Here is a 24,446-nt window from a genome sequence, read left to right as displayed (position 1 = left end):
AATTTGCTTTTCACATGATCAGGTAATTTAAGTGAACTGTCACTGTTTTTTTGTGTGAATATTCTCAACTCCTTTAGTAAATCAACCTCATAACACCCTTGTTATGAGAAGATTTTTACCAGAAAAAAAGGCTTTGGTCATAAAGAGGTTAAGCAGCATTGTATAACTTCTGGTACAATTGTTCTCAGCATATTCAGTGTCAAATGTCAGAGGTGAAGAGTTAAACGCCAAAGAGATTTTGAGGCTTTAGGGCTGGTTCAGAGGAGAGATGGCCAAAACTAGCCATCCTAAATGTGCTGTCTTCTATTGCAGGGACCTTCCTAGATTTAGAGACATGAGTGAATCACCTTAAAGCTTACACAATGCAAACTTCAGTGTGTTTGGTTAAAGATGGGCAGATGGTATAGAGGACTATACGATTCTACCAGTTCCTCGTATGACTGTCAAGCACCAGATGTCACTGTGACTAATGTTTCTGACTCACAATTTCCAGATTGGAAAACTCTCCTTGACAGCTCCCAGGCTCAGTGTCATCTGTTCCATGCCTCTGATACAACAAAATTTTCTTTAGCAATGTTTAAAGTGGAAGTAAAGGCAAAACCTAACTAACTCTAAACCTTCTCCCACCCACATTCTAGGCCTAATCTATCTAGCCCTGTAACACTGAACACTTTACTATACTTACCTATTTTACAGCCGCTCCAGTCTGATCCCAGCCTGAGCTTTCAGTGGGGTCTTTAGTGTGTAGGAGAGGCAGCCGACAACGGAAGACCTATAGTAAGTCTATGGGTGATGTCACTTCTGAGGCATTTCCCAGCCATTGTCAGCTTTCTCTTACACACAGATGTTATCGCTGGAGACCAGACCAGAGTGGCTTCAAAGTAGGTAAGTATAGCAATCTTTTCTTTACAGGGATAGAATAGGCTTAAAATGTGGGTGGAAGTAGGTTTAGCGTTAGTTAGGTTTTGCCTCTACTTCCACTTTAAAGCAGCTGAAACTATAGCAAATATCAAGACCGTTTTCAGCGCTGGTAATTTTCAGTGCAGGAGTTGTGAGGACTTAGCCAAGCTACTTCTGGTACAGGTTAAAGTGTATCTATGGTTAAACTGTAAAACCATATATTTTCTTTCTAAAATTTAGGTTGCCCTGATTAGTGAAAATGTAATTTGAGTGAAACAAAAACAAAAGAGTTAACAGTTAAGTTAACAAAAAATAGTACAATATGGTACATTTCCTTAAAAACACTATTGAGTCCTTGATGGAAAAAAAGAGAGCCAAGATAGTTAATATGCTGAAAATGGTGCATCAATACGTTCCTCCACAGCAGTGCACAAACTTGACGCCACAAGAAAAGTGCACAATTGTAAATAGGATAATGCCTCCACCTCTGTACACACTGCCACTTACAAGCTGTAGGTGATCACCTATTATGGGAGATCAAATGCGATTGTGGCTTATTCCCCCGCCTCGGGTCTCTATACAGTGCGCCAATACTTCCAGTGTCATCATCATAAAGAAAGCCTTATGTACTGATGCATTCCATAGATTCATCCTACAGGAACCACCTCAATGTGCCTAGGCTGGGCCAGGGTCTCTCAAACCAGCACACTGCACATGGAACCATCCGTGCTGGACACTTCAATACGGTCCATTCGGGACAAGAGAAGTGAGGAGGAGTGGAGAGATCTGAGGGGAAGGTCTGGGAGTGGTATGAGGAGTAGAGAGAAGGTCTGGGCAGTGTCTCTACTCCTCACACCACGCCCAGACCTTCCCCTCAGATCTCTCCACTCCTCCTCACTTCTCTTGTCCCGAAAGGACCGTATTGAAGTGTCCAGCACTGATGGTTCCATGTGCAATGTGCTGATTTGAGAGACCCTGGACCAGCCTACGGACACTGAGGTGGATGCCCACTAACCACCCCTGACCATTCTGAGAACTCCCCATTTATCACCACCCCCTGAATTCACCCTTGTAGCCAGTTTTCAATCCATGTACCCACCCTATGGTCCATGCCAATGGACCTTATTTTAAACATTAAACATGTGGAACATATGGGGAACTGTGTCAAATGCTTTTGCAAAATCCAGATATACCATGTCTACGGGCCTTCCTTTATCTAGATGGCAACTCACCTCCTCATAGAAGATTAATAGATTGGTTTGGCAAAAACGATTCTTCATGAATCCATGCTAATTACTGCTAATAATACCGTTCTCATTACTGAAATCTTGTATATAGTCCCTTATCATCCCCTCCAAGGGTTTACATACTATTGATATTAGGCTAACTGGTCTGTAATTCCCAGGGAGGTATTTTGGGTCCTTTTTAAATATTGGTGCTACATTGGCTTTTCTCCAATCAGCTGGTACCATTCCAGTCAGTAGACTGTCAGTAAAAATTAGGAACAATGGTCTGGAAATTACTTGACCGAGTTCCCTAAGTACCCTCGGGTGCAAGCCATCTGGTCCCGGTGATTTATTAAGTTTTCCAAGTCTCATTTTAATTCTGTCCTGGAGGTGCTTCCTGTGATTTGTCATGAGGATAAACACTGCAGTTTTGGTTACTGAAGCCCCCCCATTCCCCCGTGAATACTGAAGAGAAGAATAAACTCAAAACCTTCGCCATCTCCCCAGCCTTTGTAACCAGATGTCCTTCCTCATTCTTTATGGGGCCAATATGGTCTGTCCTCCCTTTTTTACTGTTAACATACTTAAAGAATTTCTTGGGATTTTATTTGCTCTCCTCCGCTATGTGTCTTTCCTGTTCTATCTTAGCTGTCCTTATGGCACCCTTACATTTCTTGTTGCATTCTTTATAAAGTGATCTCTCAACCTTTATTTTTTGAAGGCCTTCTCCTTTGCTTTTATATGCATTTTTACATTGGAGTTAAGCCACCCAGTGCTGGTCCTTGACTGGTTTCACCAATGTCACTCAATGGAGTGTACTTAGTGGGATGCTCCAGCCTTGGATCAGCCTCCGTGGCACTTCCCCCTCTACCCTTCCTGACTGTCACCCATCTACTCTTTGCTAGTGCCTGCACCTCTTTGACACCACCTGCCTCTGTGCTGGCCCCTGCCAGCAAGTGCCATGTACATTCCTGGCTCTCCTTTAGTATGGAGGGACTTCTCAGTGCTGACAGTTGCTTCCCCAGATCCAGAACCCGGGCTTCCAAGGAAACAATGCATTTACATTTTGCACAGCAGTATTCACTCTCAATCGGATGATCAAGGAACACTTACATGCCGCAAGATGTACAACGAGTAGGGCAGTGGACATTGTCAGTAGAGCAGTTTCAGTCTTTTTTTTTTCATATTTATTCATTTATTTTACTAATACATTTTTTTTTACATTAGTTAATTTAAAAAAAAAAAAAAATTTTCACAATGATTTTGGAGGAGGAGGTTGGGGCAGTGGACAGTGTTGGTAGGTCAGTGGACGATGTCAGTAGTTTTTTTATTACAATTTTTTCACATTGTTTTTATTATTAATATTTATTGCAATTAGATTTTTTTTTATCAGCCCTGTGAGATATCAGGGGATTAAAAAGACCCATGACATCTCCCCTTTGAATGAACAGGAGAATGAAAAGGAGAGAGAGGCTCATGTTCATTCATAAACTGAAGCATCATAAACACAGTTCACGATACTTCAGTTAACCACTTCCGGACCGCCCACCATCGTTTTACGTCGGGACTTTGAAGGAGAATATCATTGTTATGGCAGAACCCTGGTTTCCTCCTTTTCAGCATGCGGTCCAGTTTAAGATCAAAGTGGTATCTGCAAGATCACTTTTATTGGTGGTGGGAGAGGGCACCCCCCCTTCCCGCCACGATCCAGTGCCCTACGCTGCTTACCGAAGCCATTGGCAGCGGCGGAGGCAATCGCATCTGTCCCCTTTCTAGGTATGGAGACGAGGGCTTCAAAACGTCACTTCTGCCTATAGCTCTTAAAGAGCCATTTTTTTCATTTTTTTTAATTACTTTTTTTTTTATTGCATTTTAATGTAAATATGAGATCTGAGGTCTTTTTGACCCCAGATCTCATATTTGAGGGGTTCTGCCATGCTTTTTTTCTAAGGGATGTTTACATTCCGTGTAATAAGAATAAAAGTGACACATTTTTTTTTAACCACTTCAATACACCTTCCTTACCAGACCAATTTTTAGCTTTTAGCGCTCTCACACTTTGAATGCCCCTTACTCAGTCATGCAACCCTGAACCCAAACAAAATTTTTATCATTTTTTTCATACAAATAGAGCTTTCTTTTGGTGGTATTTAATCACCACTGGGTTTTTTATTTTTTGCGACATAAGTGAAAAAAGAGCGAAAATGTTGAAAAAAAAAACCACTTTTTTTGTTTCTATGATCAAATTTTGCAAATAAGTCATTTTTGTTCATAAATTTGGGCCAAAATGTATACGGCTACATCTCTTTAGTAAAAATAAACCAAATTAGTGGATATTATTTAGTCTCTTTGAAAGTTATAGAGTCTACAAGCTATGGTGCAAGTCACTGAAAATTGATCACATCTGATCACACCTGATGTACTGACAGCCTATCTCATTTCTTGAGGCTCTGAAATGTCAGGAAAGTACAAATACTCCCCAAAATTACCCCTTTTTGAAAAGTAGACAGTCCAAGGTATTTAGTAAGAGGCATAGTAAGTTTTTTGAAGTTGTAATTTTTTCCCACAATTCTTGGGAAAAATAAGATTTTTTTTTAGTTTTTTTACAAAATTGTCATAACAAGTTATTTCTCATACACATCATATGCATACTTCCAATTACACCTCAAAATACATTCTGCAACTCTTCCCGAGTATGGCGATACCACATGTGTGGGACTTTTACACAGGCTGGCCACACAGAGAGGTCCAACATGCAGGGAGCACCGTAAGGGGTTCTAGGAGCATAAATGACACCTCTAATTTCCTAACGACCTATTACATTTGTGAAGGCCCTGGAGCACCAGGACAGTAGAATTACCCACAAAATGACCCCATTTTGGAAAGCAGACACCCCAATGTATATTCTATGAGGCACAATGAGTCTTTTGAACAGTTAATTTTTTCCCACAAGTCTTCGGAAAACGTAGACTGAAAATGAATACATTTTATTTTTACACAAAGTGGTCAGTTTATAAGATATTTCTAACTCAAAGCATGTACATAGCAAAAATTACACCCTAAAATACTTTCTGCTACTCATCCTGAGTATGGCAATACCACATGTGTGTGACTTTTACACAGCGTGTCCACATACAGAGGCCCAACTTGCAGGGAGCGCTGTCAGGTGTTCTAGGAGCATAAATTACACCTCTAATTTCCTAACAACCTATTACATTTGCGAAGGCCCTGGAGCACCAGGACAATGGAATTACCCACAAAATGACCCCATTTTGGAAAACAAACACCCCAAAGTATATTCTATGAAGCATTATGAGTCTTTTGAACAGTTAATTTTTTTACACAAGTCTTCAGAAAACGTGGAAAGAAAATTAAAATCTTTTTTTTTTTACACAAAGTTGCCCATTTATAAGATATTTCTAACACATAGCATGTATATAGCAAAAATTACACCCCAAAACACATTCTGCTACTCCTCCTGAGTATTTCAATACCACATGTGTGAGACTTTTATACAGCCTGGCCATATACAGAGGTCCAACATGGAAGTGGTACCTTCAGGCATTTCGTCCCTACCTATCACACTTTTGAAGGTCCTGGAGCACCAGGACAATGGAATTACCCACAAAATGACCCCATTTTGGAAAGCAAACATCCCAATGTGTATTCTATGATGCATGGGCGTCAAATAGGTACTCGAGTACTCTGACGGGCTGGTGACAGGTACTCTGTTACTCCGACGGGCTGGTGACAGGTACTGGGGTACTCCGATGGGCTGGTGACAGGTACTCAGGTACTCCGACGGGCTGGTGACAGGCATTCAGGTACTCAGATGAACTGTGACAGATACTCAGACTGTGACAGGTACTCAGATGAACTGTGACAGGTACTCGGGTACTCAGATGGGCTGTGACAGGTACTCGGGTACTCAGATGGGCTGTGACAGGTACTTGGGTACTCAGATGGGCTGGGACAGGTACTCAGGTATTCATGTACTCAGATGGGCTGGGACAGGTATTCAGGTACTCGGGTACTCAGATGCACTGTGACAGGTACTCAGATGGACTGTGACAGGTACTCAGGTACTCAGATGGGCTGTGATGGGTACTTAGATGGGCTGTGACAGGTACTCGGGTACTCAGATGGGCTGGGACAGGTACTCAGATGGGCTGGGACAGGTGCTCAGGTACTCGGGTACTCAGATGGGCTGTGACAGGTACTCGGGTACTCAGATGGGCTGGGACAGGTACTCAGGTACTCGGGTACTCGGATAGGCTGGGACAGGTACTCGGGTACTCAGATGGGCTGACAGGTGCTCAGGTACTCGAGTACTCAGATGGGCTGACAGGCGCTCAGGTACTCGGATACTCAGATGGACTGTGACAGGTACTCGGGTACTCAGATGGGCTGACAGGTACTCAGGTACTCGGGTACTCAGATGGGCTGACAGGTGCTCAGGTACTCGGATACTCAGATGGACTGTGACAAGTACTCGGTTACTCAGATGGGCTGACAGGTACTCAGGTACTCAGATGGGCTGGGACAGGTACTCAGATGGGCTGACAGTTACTCAGGTACTCGGGTACTCAGATGGGCTGGGACAGGTACTTGGGTACTCAGATGGGCTGGGACAGGTACTTGGGTACTCAGATGGGCTGGGACAGGTACCCGGGTACTCAGATGGGCTGGGACAGGTACTCGGGTACTCAGATGGGCTGGGACAGGTACTAGGGTACTCAGATGGGCTGTGATGGGTGATGACAGGTACTTTGATGGGTGGTGACAGGTACTTTGTGGGTGGTGACAGGTCCTCTTTATGGGGGGGTAATCAGTGTGTGATTGGTGTACACTCGGCTGTAACGAGATGTTATCGCAATCTCCTCCTCACAAATGATCAGTGTGTGAGGAGGAGAACCCGCTAACATCTCGTTACCGTGGTTTGTTTACATTCTGTGACCGGCTGTGATTGGACACAGCCGGTCACGTGGTAAAGAGTCAATTTCATTGGCTCTTTACTGCGATCGGGTTGGGCTGTGTCCAGGTGACAAACCGCATCCCCGATCGGTGCTCTGCACGCGCCCTAGGAGCGTGCATGAGCCCTGTAACAGCACAGTACATGTGACCGGCTGTGATTGGACACGGCCGGTCACATGTATCGGGGGGGATGAAAATCCCACAGATCGGGGATGGGCTGTGTCCGAGGGACACACCTCATCCATGATTGCCGCGATGCGGGCCCCCGGGGGCCCGCAGGAGCGGCGAAATACCGAGGCCATCATATGACGTCCACCCAGGATGGGAGATCCCATCTGTGGCTGTCATATGACTATGGCTGGGTATTGAAGTGGTTAAAACAGTGTAAAAATGTAAAAAAAAAAGGTAAAATATGATTTTTTTTTTTTAACGAATTCACACGTAGAAGAGAACGCATACGTGACTAGCACCTGCATATGAAAACAGTGTTCAAACCACACATGTGAGTTATCTCCACAATCGGTAGAGCAAGAGCAATAATTCTAGCCTTAGACCTCCTCTGTAATTTAGAACATGAAACCTGTAGAATTGTTTAAACATCGCCTATGGAGATTTTTAAGGGTAAAAGTTTGTTGCCATTCCACGAGCGGGCGCAATTTTGAAGCGTGACATGTTGGGTATCAATTTATTTGGCGTAACATTATCTTCCACAATATAAAAAAATTGGGCTAACTTTACTATTGTCTTATTTTTTTAATTCATTTTTTAAATGTTAGAAAACATTTTATAATGTTTGGAGGTTCAGCTCACCTCTACCCTGTTACAGCTCTGCTGAGTTCTCTGGCACACTGAGCAGGGGAAAATAACTTCTGCTCTGTTGAGGGGGGTGTTTCCCTTTTCTCCAATCAGCTCTCACACAGTGTAACTGAAGTCTCTCCGCCCTCTGCTTTGTGCTGCTGACAGATGAAGGAACATTTTTAATAGTATTCCTCCAGAGGTTCTCCTGCTTTACATTTTTCAATACTAAACCTCATTTGCCATGTAGTTGCCCACCCCAATAATTTATTCAGGTCCTCTAGTAAAGTTTCTATATCCTGGTGTGATGTTATTGCCCTATTTATTTTTTGCATTGTTCGCAAACACTGAGATTGAGCTATTTATACCATCCTCTATATCATTTATAAATAAATTGGACAGAATTGGTTCTAGGGCAGAGCCTTGGGGTACCCCACTTATCACTCCAGCCCATGCTCAATACATGTTATTTATCACCACCCTTTTGACGCACCCCTGTAGCCAGTTTTATATCCAAGAACAGACCTTATGGTCTATGCCTACAGATCTCAGCTTGTACATTAAGCATTTGTGGGGGACTGTATCAAATGGTTTTGAAAAATCCAGATAGACAACATCCACAGGCCTTTCCTTATCCAGATGGTAGCTCCCTCCCTCTTGGTATGTTGACATGTATGTTTGGCAAGAATGATCTTTCTAAACCCCTGCTGATTACTACTAATTATACTGTTTTCATCAGCAAATCATTTGATACAATCCCTTATCATTCCCTCAAATAGTTTACATACTGTTGATCTTAGGCTGACTGGTCTGTAGTTTCCAGGAATATATCTCTGCCTTTTTTTGAATATTGGTACCCCTTGGGCTTTTGGCCAATCAGCTGTTACCATTTCTGTCAGTAGGCTGTCTATAATGATTAGGAATAGTGTTCTGGTTATAACCTGGTTATAACCTGACTGAGTTCTTTGAGGACTCTCCACTTGCCACCTAGTTACTTCTTTAGTAACTTCAATCAAGACTTCAAAAATGCTCCTTGTGCTAGTCTTTACACAGCAGTTATCCATACTGGCATATCTTCAGCAACAGATCTGGAAGGCCATATATGAATCCTGTTGGACCAAAAGTTTGCAGGGCTAGTCCAGAATGTGACCTTTGGGCACTGGGCTCTGCATTGTGGGGATTTCTAGACCTTTGTGTAGTACTGTGATAGTTAGCCACAGAGCATTCTCCATTTCCAGAACCATGGGGCAGGCTCTGTTGGGCTGGCCTCTGTATTGTGGCACTCTATTAGTTAGCCTCAAAATGTTTTCATGCTCACTTAAACCAACCATTGATCGACGAAATTCAGCCAGTTCAGCAGGAACCAGCCCAATTTCAGTCCATTTATGGGCAGACTGGTTGTACGGAAGTAGGCCTATTGACTGACTTGAGTATAACCAGCCAGTTGTTTTTTTCCTGTGAGATCACTGCCAGTGGATATAGTGGGGGAACAGTGGGGAAACCTCCTGCTGTCAGGATGCAATAGCACAGAGGGAGGGGTTCCCCATTAACATTGACTGTGTTGATGGGGAAACCAAGCATTTTTCTTTCCTTCAACCCTGGGTTGAAGGAAAGAAAATGGCATAATCTATGGCCAGCCTTAGTCAGTAAGGCCAGTAAGACTGAAGCACTTACTGTATCTCACAGTTGGTACCATTTAAGTCTAATTTTAAAATTCCTGGTACTTCCATCTTACCACATAATGGTTAAGGCTGGGATTGATCAAGGACATTAATCACTTGGAATGATGTTTGCACACCTCTTGTTCTCTTCACACCATTCAGCCTAGAGGAAGCAGCATCCCGCCACTGCTCCTGCTCCTGTTCCTGAAACACCAAGGGTATCTCCAGATCTACCGGTTCTGCTTCACTGCCCACCTAAACTGACTCAGCCACCTCTAGCTGCCTGAAATCCTCATCAGCAACAGCTTCCCATGTTTGTGACTAATGAGGCCTTGCTTCACATTAGGCCTAGTTGCTGAATGGCACACTAAGATGTCTTCTCAAAAACACAAAGCATTCCTGCTACTATGGATGACCTCAGCCCATACTCCCTTAATGATTCTTGGGATGGTTTCCACCCCAAATTATAATTAATGCCTCTAATCTGGAAACTGTGAATCCTATTTTAGAGGGTCTATCTCAGCTCCATTGGGTGGAGCTAAGGTGTCCTTAACATCCACTAGGGAGTCATAGTCTTTCTCTGACCCTCCTGTGACTGTGAGCCAAAAAAAGTCTACAGCTTATTTTGTTATTTATGATTTGTATTCAGAATCCCAACATTCAGGAGAGGCTATTTTTGGATCATTGCAGTTTCCTTTCATGGATTTGGATATACAAAAGGTTGTTTTAAGCTTTATTGATGCAGTGCATAGTATCCAGGGCTTGGGTATTTTAAAGCTCCTGTGGCTGCAAATACCCACTGTTTGAGAATTTTATGCGGGTTGAAATCACCTTAAAAAGTCTTGGGCCCCACCTGAGACTGTGCCAGAGCCTTTCTCCTTTGATAAGCATTTGGTTAAAATCTGGCAGGTGCCCAATGTAGCTGTTCAGTGATCCACAATAACGGAGATACAACTAGAAGAGTCAAAGGTATACATACTTCTGGGGATCTCAGTGATAGGATGTTGAATTCCCTCCTTAGATCCCAGTTTGCGTTAACTGGGATGACCCTCTGTCCTACATTAACAGTAAAGCTGGCCATACACTAATAATTTCAGATAGTTTCTCATTGGCCACTCATGCCTGACATCCTTCAATTGAAAAATATAAGGGGCTGAGCAGAAAATTGTCATTTGAACAGTGGCTGACTCCATTCAGATGCAGCTGCTGTTCAGGTGTCAACATGCAATACCCGAGCAGAAGAATTCATCCATTCACACTGAAAGGAATCTTTAAGGCTTTTTTTAATCTTTTTTCATTCAGCCAACAGCTTGTATTTTACAATGCTCGTGATACCCCATTTAGTTCACAGGCAAAATACTTGAAAATAACATCTTTTCCATCTGCCCTCCAGCATGTTTCTGGGGCTGCTGCAGGTAACCGTGTCTTTACACAGGCTGAGTTACAGTATCAGTCAGGACCATGTTACATTGCACCCTTCCTTAGCACGGTCCTGACCCACCCATTAAGGGCAGTGATAGTTTCATAGTTTCATAGTTAGTTAGGTTGAATAAAGACACCAGTCCATCCAGTTCAACCTGAGTGAGTGTCTACAATTGTCCCTATCCCTGTACATTGCACACTCATGTTGGTCCCTACCCTCAAGGAGCCCACAATCCAAGGTCCCCATTCATATCCTAGGGCCAATTTTGAACAGAAGCCAATTTACCTACCTGCATGTCTTTGGATAGTTATTGACAGCACTCTAACGGTCCCTGATATGCACTGTCAGATTTTTCTGTTGGACAGGGCAAGGGCCCTAGTCTTTTCACTGGACAACTTTGAGGATATTACTCTTTTAAACTGCATGGTTCCTTTTGGAGGCAAATTGTTTGACTTCTGTGCCTCTCCATCCTGCAGTCTCCCTTCTGAGGATAAAGATTTGTGCACTTGAGTGTGCTTTATCTTGGAGGACTTGGGGTTCGCTTAGAACATCAGCAGACAGCTGTTGCTGCAATTCTCCTGCAGAAATCACCTATGAGAGATAACAACATCTGTGGGTCCTCAGAGTTTTGGATTATTTTGAGTCAGGCCCTTCTACTCTGGCAAAAATATCTTCTCTGCATCTGTCCTTATCAGATGATCAGTCTTAGCTTTCTTGCCAAGTTTCTACCCCCTCATTCCACAGATGTAGAAGCTTCGCTGGATCATGGTAAGTTGGAGGATTTATATTCCTATCTCCTGAATTAGGTTCACGTCTTGCAGTAGGTTTTGCCTTTCAGGTTTTTGTTAAACAGTCAGATGCCCTTGTGGATAGGCCTGGTCAACCTACTGTTTTCTGATGTTGTGGCACAATATGGGGTGTATTCTTCTCATTCCTTCCTACTTTGTTGGGGGATAATTCTTACATCAGTTTATCCCCTTTGTTTGACAGACACTTGGGTTGTCTCCAACTCTTTAGGTTCTTAACCATCCCGGTTGGGTATTGTCTTGATCATTCCATATCCTGAATATTTCTTATGAGATTGGATGGTTTTCAAAGAATTTCTATCTCCTTCTTGGAGCTGTTTTTCCCTGATGTCTTGGGTTGAATGTTAATGCTTTTGTCAGCCTTAGACTGGATGGCCCCTGGTTCTTTCTTAGATACATCAGTTGCTGTTGCCCATTCCTCAGTCCAAATGGTTTTAGATATCCTGACTGTTTCAGTATTTCTGAATGCTTGTGCCCCTCAATGGATCATTAAAAAAATATGATTTCTGTAATTAATATAATGAAAAAAACGTTTGAAGTCCATTCAGGAATGCAGGTCCCATCCTCTTTTTGTATTGGCCTTAAGTACTGCTTGCATAAAACTGATGTATGATGGATAGAGGCAGCCAGAGGCAGGTTTACATGATCTGGCCTTCACTATTTTTTCTGTTACCAGCATTCAAAACTCTTATAGGTGGCAGCTTAAAACCCAACTGTTTCAGAATTTCTGAATTTCTGTATCCCTCCGTGGATTTAAAAAAAAAGATTCTACAGTAAGTACAAAAATCGAATTTTATTGCCTACGGAAACTTTATTTTATGAAAGCCTTGAAAAAAGATAATGCTTGGAGTAAATATTGGATGATATAAAAAACGATACAAGCTCAACAATAACGGGAAAGTCACATGTTGTACAACTTTTGAGTTTTATGTGATTCTAAATAAGATATTTTTTGCACAACTCTCATCACAAATCATTACAGGTTCATGTGGCCTTCTGTATATATAAGGGAACTGCATTATAGGTATGGCAGATGGTAAAGTTGTGTTCGTGCTCAGTTTAAATTGCAAGAAAATAGGCATGCAATTAAAGGGGAAAATGTTTGAGTAAGCAAACATGAATTGTAATTGAACCCACATGCATCATGGAAAGACAAAAATACATTCATGAATAACACAGCTCTATTATGTTTTATGTGTTATACTTCTGGGGATTCCACAGTAAAGTTATAGCTAGATTTAGAAAAGTTATTTAGTAATTTTGTATTGATGAAAGCAAGAAGACCAAATCTGAATGTGTATGTGAAAATTATTAATCACTATAACCACTCAAACCAACATAAAATGAAATACAAATTTGAATGTACCTTCAGTTAAATCTAGTTACACCTCAGCAGACACCACTGACTGACAGATCATTGGGTAAAGGTCTGATGCTTACATAGATATCCTAATTTTTCCAGGTATCTAACTTTTGCACCTGGCTGTCCTGATATCTCAGTCTTCACAAATTTTGGTATATTTAGGCTGCATTCTTCTCAGAATCCCTGGATAAATTTCATTAAATAAAACTCATTAACTCACATTTAGCAGATTTGAGCCTGAATGGTCAATCATCAGACCTGAACACTATCACCAAATGAAGAGGATGACATAATTAGATCTGTATAGGGCCCAACTCCATCCAAAATAGAGCTTACAGAGGCGTTAAAACCCAAAGCAACTGTGGTGGAGGAGGTTGGGAAAGGCGAGTATAGGTGGGTTGGGTGTGGAATAGGAAAATATTTGCACTTTGCCCTTAATGTCCAATATTAAAAACTCTCCTGGGAGGTAAAATGTCTAATATTACCCAAAATGATGGCACTGTTGAGAAGGATGGAAAAATGCAAAGGTCACCTGTAATTCAGTTGTGATCTTAGTGATCACTAAATCCATGCTGCCATTGTCAAATAAACAAAACAGTAAAATCAAAGGTTTTAGCTTCTTATGTTTTACTGCAAATAGCCAAATGTGGCCTGGAATGAGGGGTTTCTTAATGATTATTTTTGCCTGGACCTTAAGAAAATGCCATTCTGAGAGAATTTGATATATTGTTTTAACATATACCCAGACACTGACAGACTCACAGGAAACATTTTTTTAATTAATTTTTATTAATTGTATGCTCAAAAGCTTATTTCTTGGTGACACATTCAGATTTAGTTGGTAGACAGTGACATTTTTCATTTGTTTGAATTAACAAAACATTGATGATAGTCACAGGATGAAGTAAATTTAAATCCTAGTTGAACAACATTTATTTGCTAAGAACTGCATATCATACACAAATATCATGTTTTTTTTTCTCTCCAAAAAATATTTACTGCTTATCTCTTTCAGTCTTTCTTTTCTTAGGAAGGCCTGGGGTGTGCCCAGGAAAAATCCAAGCCTACTTACCACCAGCTCACAGACAACCAAATTGACCTGTCTAACAGTACGTTAAAAACAGGGGTTTAGTCCGCACGCATTTGCAAACGCATGCGTAAGCCACAGAGCCTTGTCAAGGCACCCTTGTATCTGTGGTCCTAACACTAAAGTATGAGTATCCCCACAGTGGAGGCACATGCATTCTAATGGATATGCCCCCGCTCTCTCTGCCCCCCCTCTCTCTCTCTGCCCTCTCTATCTCTCTGCCCTCTCTATCTCTCTGCTCTCTCTATCTCTCTGCCCTCTCTCTCTCACTCTCTCTCTCTGCCCCTTCTCACTCTCTGCCCCCTCTCTCTCACTGCCCTCTCTCTGCCCCCTCTCTCTCTGTCCTCTCTCTCTGCCCTCTCTCTGCCTTCTCTCTCTCTGCCCTGTCTCTCTCTCTCTGCCTCTGCCCTCTCACTCTCTCTGCCCTCTCTCACTCTCTCTCTCTATCTGCCTTATCTCTCTCTGCCCTCTTTCTCAACCCTCTCACTGCCCTTTCTCCCACTCTCTCACTTTCCTTCTGCCCTCTCTCACTCTCTCTCTCTCTCCCTGCCCTCTCTCGCTCTCTCTCTGCCCTCTCTCTCCCTCTCTCCCTGCCCTCTCTCTCTGCCCCCACCTCCAAAGCAAACATTTATTTTGTGGCAGATTTACAAATTTTAGTTCTGATGGCTGCCCTGCTCAGTGGTCTAGCGTGGGGGGTACGAGGGGGGCCATGGCACCGTGTGCAACCTTTGGGTGGGCAACATTCTGCACCAGTGAGTGTCTCCACCCAGCTACAACGTCCTAATTTTGATCTGTGTCCCCGCTCTTCAGCATGTTTAATTTCAGGCTGCAGGTGAGAGACTCCCTTGTAAATTGTGTTGCTGGCCCGGGGGATTGGACATGGTCTGGGGAGAGGGAGCAGTAAGAAAGTCTGGTCAGTGTGTAGTGGTCAGTGTGTGGTGGTCTGGTCAGTGTGTAGTGTAGTGGTCAGTGTGTAGTGTAGTGGTTTGCTCAGTGTGTAGTGTAGTGGTCAGGTCAGTGTGTAGTGTAGTGGTCTGGTCAGTGTGTAGTGTAGTGGTCAGGTCAGTGTGCAGTGTAGTGGTCAGTGTGCAGTGTAGTGGTCAGTGTGCAGTGTAGTGGTCAGTGTGTAGTGTAGTGGTCAGGTAAGTGTGTAGTATAATGGTCAGGTTAGTGTGTAGTATAATGGTCAGTGTGTAGTGTAGTGGTCAGTGTGTAGTGGTCAGGTCAGTGTGCAGTGTAGGGGAAGAGGCAGATTTGAGATAATTATATACAAATGATTACTCTTAAAAATGTAGACTGACGAGGGGGCGTGGCGACCGAGCTCCAAGATGGACGCCTGAGCTAAGAGCTCCGCTCGGCCACCGGAGAGAACAACCCTATTGTAACTCCATCGGTGACATATTTCTGCATAAAACTATCTGCGACGCAGTGCAGACACCGCCGCTTCCACCGAAGATGCCCAAAAACAAAAAGAATCCGCAGACACCGCGGAAACTCCCGAACTTCTTCGGAGCGCACGGGATCACACAAAATGGCGCCGGATCGCGCGAGACTGAGCATCAGGAGAAGGCCTCGCAACAACATCACCTCCGGACGACTTCCCTCAGCGGATCCTCCTCGGGGACGGATAGCCCGACGACTAGAAGCCCAGCCAAAAAAAGGCAGAGGATCTCTTCTCCGGCCCAAACCGAGCGGACCGCGACATGGAGGTAAGCGGATCCGCTCCTGTAGGCCATACTCTACATCCGCCGGCCTCCGACCTAATTGCGGCCTACCCCACCTCCGATCGACCGGTCTCAGATACGGTCCTTAAGGAGATGCTGATGTCACTCAAAGCCTCCATACAAGCTGACCTCACTGTGGAAGTCACTAACTGCCATAGAGAAGTATTGGCCCTAGGCAATAGAGTGGATCAAGTGGAACGCAGCATGGGGGAATGCACTACCTCCTTCAATGCTTTAGTAGAGGCTCACAAGTCCCATGATGAAGAGATAGCATGGCTAAAGAGTAAGGTAGCAGACCTCGAGGACCGCTCTAGGAGGTGCAATATTAAAACCAGAGGTGTTCCTGAAGCTGTACCTCCAAACCAATTGCTGCAGTATGTACACACGCTATTCTCCACCATTATCCCTACATTATCTCCTCAAGAACTGACCATTGACAGGATTCATAGAATCCCCAAGCCAGCATTCCTCCCTGAAGGTGCCCCTCGGGATGTTTTGCTCAAGATGCATTACTATCATATTAAGGAGCAAATTATGACTGCGTTTCGTACTCATGGCAGCAACCTCTCTCAATATGCAGAATTGATCCTCCTCCCTGACCTGTCAAGGCATACTCTGCAATTGCGCAGAAACTTAGCAACCATCACGAAGGCCTTGCGCAACCACAATATACCGCACAAGTGGCGTTACCCAGCAAAGTTGTCCATCTCACATGATGTTACCACGCACACAATTGCCACTTTAGCTGAAGGTATCGCACTCTTGCGACAATGGGGCATACTTCCACAACAAAGCCCTCTGGAACCACCCGCTACACAACTACGCTCCATTCCGGATGAGTGGCAAGTAGTTTCGCGCAGACGGGCCCCCAAAAATGTCACTGATGGTAGTATATGATCATACACCACTAACCAATCTGTTCTCTCCCTGGACACAAGGATTTCTTCATCTTTCCTTGTTCTTACCCCTGACATTTGTCATTTATGCAGCTTTGTTTGCATATGGATCGCTTCTGATTCCATTTTTATTATTCTGTACGTTATTGTTTATTTTTGTGGTTACACCTTTTGTTTCAATAGCACCGGACCTACACACTATGGACCATCATCTCCTGCCCTACTGCATATCCAGCTACCATGGCAGCACTTCTTATACCGACCTCATGGAGATCAGTTGACCCTGACAACTCTCGGAGGACACTGTAAGTACGCCTACAAATTTTCTCCCACCTGAAATATGACTATTACACTTGTTTCCATTAATGCCAGAGGCCTCAACCACCCCTTTAAACGCCACTCGCTGTGGACCGAAGCCCATAAACTAAAGGCGGATATTCTATGTGTGCAGGAAACTCATTTCCAAAAGGACAACCATCCCAAATGCGCACACAAGAATTACCGTATTTTTCGGACTATAAGGCGCACCGGATTATAAGGCGCACTAGCAACGACCGGCTGATAAAATGGATATTTCCATATATAAGGCGCATCGGACTATAAGGCGCACCGGATTATAAGGCGCACTAGCAACGACCGGCTGATAAAATGGATATTTCCATATATATAAAGCGCATCGGACTATAAGGCGCACGGTCGATTTTGTGAGAAAATTTAGGCTTTTACGTGCGCCTTATAGTCCGAAGGTTTACGTCAAGATGACAGATACTGTTAACAAAGAACTCCAGCGATGTCAACAGGTCATATATAAGGCACACCGGACTATAAGGCGCACGGTTGTTTTTGGGAGAAAATGTAGGCTTTTACGTGCGCCTTATAGTCCGAAAAATACGGTACCCACATGTGTTCATGGCAAATAATCCAAACAAAAAAAGCGGAGGTGTTCTCCTTGCCGTCCGTGACACGGTCTCCTTCCACCTCGAACTCCATCGCAGCCGACAACGGTCACTATATTATTGTCCAGGGTGATATCAACTCTAAACCGTACACCATTGTATCCATATATGCCCCAAACACCCGACAGATCAGGTTTTTGAATAGACTAATCCGTAAAATACACTCTATCCAATACGGTAGTCTCATTATTGGTGGCGATTTCAACCTCATTGTCGATCCACAACTTGACACTTCTAATGTCACCCGTAGCAGCAACACCTACCTTAATAAGGTCCTACACTCAGAGAAACTGTACGACGCGTGGAGATGTACGCATGGCAACGAGAAAGACTACCTTCTTCTCCCATAGACATGCTTCTTATTCCAGAATAGACTTATTTTTAACAGATCAATGGACTCTACAAAATATATCATCCTCTAAGATATATGATATTACGTGGTCTGACCACGCCGCCATATCACTTTCTATTCATGAGAAGGGTGTCTCCCCCTCGTCACCCATCTGGCGCTGCAGTGTTAGATTACTACAAGACCCCAGCACTAGGGAACTGATTTCTCAAAACCTTAAAACGTACTTCCAACAAAATGAACACTCAGTAGAGAGTCCTTTCACACTCTGGAACGCCCATAAAGCGTTTATCAGAGGCATCCTTATCCAGCTAGGAGCTAGAGCTAAAAAGAAGTATACAGCAACCATAGACTCCATAACTTCCGACATCCACAACCTAGAAGCCCTTAATAACGCATCTCCCTCCCACCAGCGGACTACTCAACTAACTTCGCTTAGAGAAAAATTGAGAGATCACCTGGCCCAAAACTATGATTTTTACCTTCGTCGCTTGCAGCTGCGTACCTACACCAGTGCAAATAGAGCAGGCAAATATCTCGCCAATAGGATCAGAGCAATACGCTCCAAAACTAGGATTTCCCATTTGATACACCCTACATCCCATCATAAAATCATTAATCCTCAGGACATCGCGAACCACTTTGCACAATACTACAGTGAGCTTTATAACCTCAGCACTGACCCCCACACTACTCAACCCACTGTTCCCAAAATACAGCATTTCCTCAAAGATTTAGATCTCCCTAGACTCTCCGAAACACAGCTTGAATTGCTGAATTCACCCTTCACAAGTCATGAGATAACATCAGTCATTACTTCACTTCCCCGTGGGAAATCCCCCGGTCCTGATGGACTGAATAATGAATATTTCAAAACCTTCTCCACTATTCTCTCCCCATATCTCCAAAAAATGTTCACACAAGCAGCAGACTCAGCGTCCTTTCCAAAGGAAATGTTAAAAGCCTACGTGACCACCATACCCAAACCTGGCAAAGATCCCACTACCCCTAGTAATTTTAGACCTATTTCTCTCCTAAACACGGATATAAAGATCTACGCCAAACTTATCGCCCTTAGACTATCAGAGTTTATGCCTTCCTTAATTAAGAGCGACCAGATGGGCTTCATCAGGGGGAGACAAACTTCTGATGCTACAAGACGTATTATCAATATTGTTCATTATGCTAGTTTAACTAAAACGCCTTCTCTGCTGCTCTCCATAGACGCAGAGAAGGCGTTTGATAGGGTGGAATGGTGTTATATGAAAGAAGTCCTCCAGAGATTTGGCTTTCACGGTCTCATCTCCAACGCAATGTTAGCTTTATATTCCAGTCCATCCGCCCAAGTCTTGACAGCTGGTATGCTCTCCACACCATTCCCTATCTCTAATGGCACCCGTCAGGGGTGTCCGCTATCCCCAACTATTTTTAACCTTATGATTGAACCCCTGGCGGAGGCCATTAGATCCCAGGGCGATATTACTGGACACGTGTTAGGATCTCGTAACCACGTTATCAATTTGTTTGCCAATGACGTTGTCCTGATGCTGACAAACCCTTCCAGGTCTCTCCCCTTAGTCCATGAAACTTTGAAAAACTTTGGTGAGATATCGTACTACAAAGTTAATTTTGCTAAATCCTTGATTTTAGATTTAGGAATTGACAAATGTATCAGACTCCAACTTCAAAACACCCTCCCGTATAAATGGAAGGATGATAGCATACCCTACTTAGGTATAAGAATCACCAACTCCACAAAAACCCTGGTCTCTGTCAACATTAAGCCACTGCTTCTAAAGGTAGACGAAACGCTTAAATGCATAGCCAAGACTGAACTATCCTGGATGGGTAGATTGGCAGCGTGTAAGATGTTGGTTCTCCCTCTCATATTGTATATGTTCAGATCCATACCTATACCTATCCCGACCCATTTTCTTAAGACCTTGTCTACCACTCTGTGGAAATTCTTGTGGAATGGAAAAAAAGCTTGCTGCTCTCCTAGCAACCTGATCCCGCATAACCGAGTAGGTGGAGTAGGACTAATTGACGTTTCTGATTACTTGTGGGCATCTAGACTAGACCAACTCCAACACTGGTTCAAAACTATAGATATACCACTTTGGGTTGAGCTGGAAAAACATATGGCCCCAATGCCAGATCTAGTGGCACTACTCGTGAGTGATGTCTGGAAGCCCTGGGCTCTCCACTCCATGGCCCCCACCCTCATAGCCTCCCTACAGGCATGGAGGTTCTTCTTACATCATGCCCATAAATCTCAAAACGCCGTGGAATACAAATTTCCGCTTAGCCTACTCGAGACTAGAATTCCTATGCTGTCCCTAAAGCAGTTCCCCAACCATCGTATCCATACCATCCAGGACCTACTGCCTAATGGTACAGCTCTCACCAGCACACAGATCATGGCTCAATACGATCTCCCCAACAAATACCAATTTACGTGCATCCAGGTGGCACACTTTCTGAAACACAACCCTCCCCCCACACTAACAATGCCATCTAGTGCATGGAACTTCTTAACTCGCGAGCGCCCCACCAGGAAAGGCATCTGGCTTTTCTACTCCCTTCTACAGGATAAACAATCCTTTGTGAAGACAAAATCGATTAATAAATGGGAGGCAGATTTAGGGAAAACATTCACGGATGACCAGTGGACAACTGCATTCCGGGAAATCCAAAAAGCCTCACATTCTATTAATCAATGGGCAATGACCATTAGAATCATCAACAGATGGCAATACACACCGTATAGACTGGCAACATTTTCCCCATCTGCCCAGAGTGCATGTTGGAGAAACTGTGGACAGCCAGGACACCTAATGCATATGTTTTGGGAGTGCCCCAATCTGGTTAGTTACTGGAACCAAGTGTTCCAACTAATAACATCACTCACGGGTATCGTCACCCGCCCCAATCCATCCCTAGCGATCCTGCATATAGGTATTGAACAATTTCCACATGACATGCGGATTGTTATCTCCAACATCCTTCTTTCTGCTAGATCCATGATATTACAACACTGGAAAACTGCCATGACGGTAAACATCTCTGACCTGACCAGAAGAGTAAACCAACACCATACTGTAGAGCGTGCACTAGCTATGAATGCATTGAAGTGCGGTCTATTTGATACGCAATGGAAAATTTGGACCACCAAGTATAAAATCTGTGACCTAGATCTTAATCCTGATAAGATAAATTCTGTGTAGTAACCAGTACTTGCATTGTTGTTTGTGTAACCACCTACTTATCTATTTCTTCCTCGTTTCTTTCTTTTTTTTGTTTTTGTTTCTACCCTCTCTTTCTCTCTCCCCTCTTCCCTTCCTCAATTGCATCGACTATTGATTACTATTGTAAAATCAACATATCATGTACCACCTACCTTTTGTATCACCTTTACAAAATAATAAAAATCTATTGAAATAAAAATAAAAAAAAATGTAGACTGACAATGTATAATACAGATTACAGCGCACACATGCAAAAATTACATTTATCCTAGTTAAAAACACCTGGACATATTAAAAAATATGGGGCTGACAATGTATAACGGGGGGGATACAGATTCTCGCCAAGGGCGCTGGAGACCCTAGTACACCTCTGGGTGCGGCAGCCACCATGAGGTTCAAACGCTACCCACAGCAAAGTATATAAGAAATTCAATAGATGGTGTTGCTCGCCAAAATAGATAAAGTGCTGATCAGTAACAAGATGGTGTAAACCAAAAAGTGCTGACTAGCATCAACAAGTGGCGCTGTGACTTTAGGTGTCGTGAATCTTCAGTGCAAATGACACCCGCAGGTGTACTAACTTCTTACCTTACTGCTGTAAGGCAAGCAACATTCAGAAAATCAGAGGGGGTAGATGATCGCACAGGGGGAGAAAGGGGGTGGTTTTATCTCCTCTGTCAGAGAACTTGTCAGAAGTTATCAGGCTGATCACAGAGCGAGGAGCAGGAGCAAGCCACAGGACTCTTTGAAGAGAAATAAGAAAACCTTATAGATAGATGTGCTCAGCTCAAATTTCACGAATCGGGTTTACATCCACTTTAAGGGCCATTCACACCAAAATGCAGTGTGGGAAAGGATGTATGTCAATATCCTGTGCCCGTTTCCCACACCACACCCTTGTGAGATGCACATGAGTGCCAATGAATTGTTATTGACACCCCAAACAAATGCAGTACGTTTGCTTCCACCAAATTGTGGTTGGAGCAGTGTGTTCTGAAAAAGTGGGGCTTACACTGCATTGTCCACATTCCAATCCGCTTTGCTGTCTGATCTAGAACGCCCCACAGTGGAGGCACATGCATTCTAATGGATATGCCCCCGCTCTCTCTGCCCCCTCTCTCTCTCTCTGCCCTCTCTATCTCACTCTCTCTCTCTGCCCCTTCTCACTCTCTGCCCCCTCTCTCTCACTGCCCTCTCCCTGCCCCCTCTCTCTCTATCCTCTCTCTCTGCCCTCTCTGCCCTCTCTCTCTCTGCCCTGTCTCTCTCTCTCTGCCTCTGCCCTCTCACTCTCTCTGCCCTCTCTCACTCTCTCTATCTGCCTTATCTCTCTCTGCCCTCTTTCTCAACCCTCTCACTGCCCTTTCTCCCACTCTCTCACTTTCCTTCTGCCCTCTCTCCCTCTCTCTCTCTCTCCCTGCCCTCTCTCGCTCTCTCTCTGCCCTCTCTCTCCCTCTCTCCCTGCCCTCTCTTGCTCTCTCTCTCTCTCCCTGCCCTCTCTCTCTGCCCCCACCTCCAAAGCAAACATTTATTTTTTGGCAGATTTACAAATTTTAGTTGTGGTGGCTGCACTTGTGTTTTTTTTCTTAGATTTTCTTTCTTTTATTTTTGCCTGCTGATCCTGCTAAAATTTCTGATGGCTGCCCTGCTCAGTGGCATAGCGTGGGGGGTACGAGGGGGGCCATGGCACCGTGTGCAACTTTTGGGTGGGCAACATTCTGCACCAGTGAGTGTCTCCACCCGGCTACAATGTCCTAATTTTGATCTGTGTCCCCGCTCTTCAGCATGTTTAATTTCAGGCTGCAGGTGAGAGACTCCCTTGTAAATTGTGTTGCTGGCCCGGGGGATTGGACATGGTCTGGGGAGAGGGAGCAGTAAGAAAGTCTGTCTGGTCAGTGTGTAGTGGTCAGTGTGTAGTGGTCAGTGTGTAGTGGTCAGTGTGTAGTGGTCAGTGTGTAGTGGTCAGTGTGTAGTGGTCTGGTCAGTGTGTAGTGGTCTGGTCAGTGTGTAGTGTAGTGGTCAGTGTGTAGTGTAGTGGTTTGCTCAGTGTGTAGTGGTCAGGTCAGTGGGTAGTGTAGTGGTCTGATCAGTGTGTAGTGTAGTGGTCTGATCAGTGTATAGTGTAGTGGTCTGGTCAGTGTATAGTGTAGTGGTCTGGTCAGTGTGCAGTGTAGTGGTCAGGTTAGTGTGCAGTGTAGTGGTCAGGTTAGTGTGTAGTATAATGGTCAGGTTAGTGTGTAGTATAATGGTCAGGTTAGTGTGTAATGTAGTGGTCAGTGTGTAGTGTAGTGGTCAGTGTGTAGTGGTCAGGTCAGTGTGCAGTGTAGGGGAAGAGGCAGATTTGAGATAATTATATACAAATGATTACTCTTAAAAATGTAGACTGACAATGTATAATACAGATTACAGCGCACACATGCAAAAATTACATTTATCCTAGTTAAAAACACCTGGACATATTAAAAAATATGGGGCTGACAATGTATAATGGGGGGGATACAGATTCTCGCCAAGGGCGCTGGAGACCCTAGTACACCTCTGGGTGCGGAAGCCACCGTGAGGTTCAAACGCTACCCACAGCAAAGTATATAAGAAATTCAATAGATGGTGTTGCTCGCCAAAATAGATAAAGTGCTGATCAGTAACAAGATGGTGTAAACCAAAAAGTGCTGACTAGCATCAACAAGTGGCGCTGTGACTTTAGGTGTCGTGAATCTTCAGTGCAAATGACACCCGCAGGTGTACTAACTTCTTACCTTACTGCTGTAAGGCAAGCAACATTCAGAAAATCAGAGGGGGTAGATGATTGCACAGGGGGAGAAAGGGGGTGGTTTTATCTCCTCTGTCAGAACTTGTCAGAAGTTATCAGGCTGATCACAGAGCGAGGAGCAGGAGCAAGCCACAGGACTCTTTGAAGAGAAATAAGAAAACCTTATAGATAGATGTGCCCAGCTCAAATTTCACGAATTGGGTTTACATCCACTTTAAGGGCCATTCACACCAAAATGCAGTGTGGGAAAGGATGTATGTCAATATCCTGT

Source organism: Lithobates pipiens, unplaced genomic scaffold (genome assembly GCF_037356315.1).
Source record: "Lithobates pipiens isolate NorthernLeopardFrog02 unplaced genomic scaffold, aLitPip1_a1.2 Scaffold_8, whole genome shotgun sequence".
In the NCBI taxonomy this organism is placed as follows: Eukaryota; Metazoa; Chordata; class Amphibia; order Anura; family Ranidae; genus Lithobates; species Lithobates pipiens.
This window is presented reverse-complemented; position numbering follows the sequence as displayed.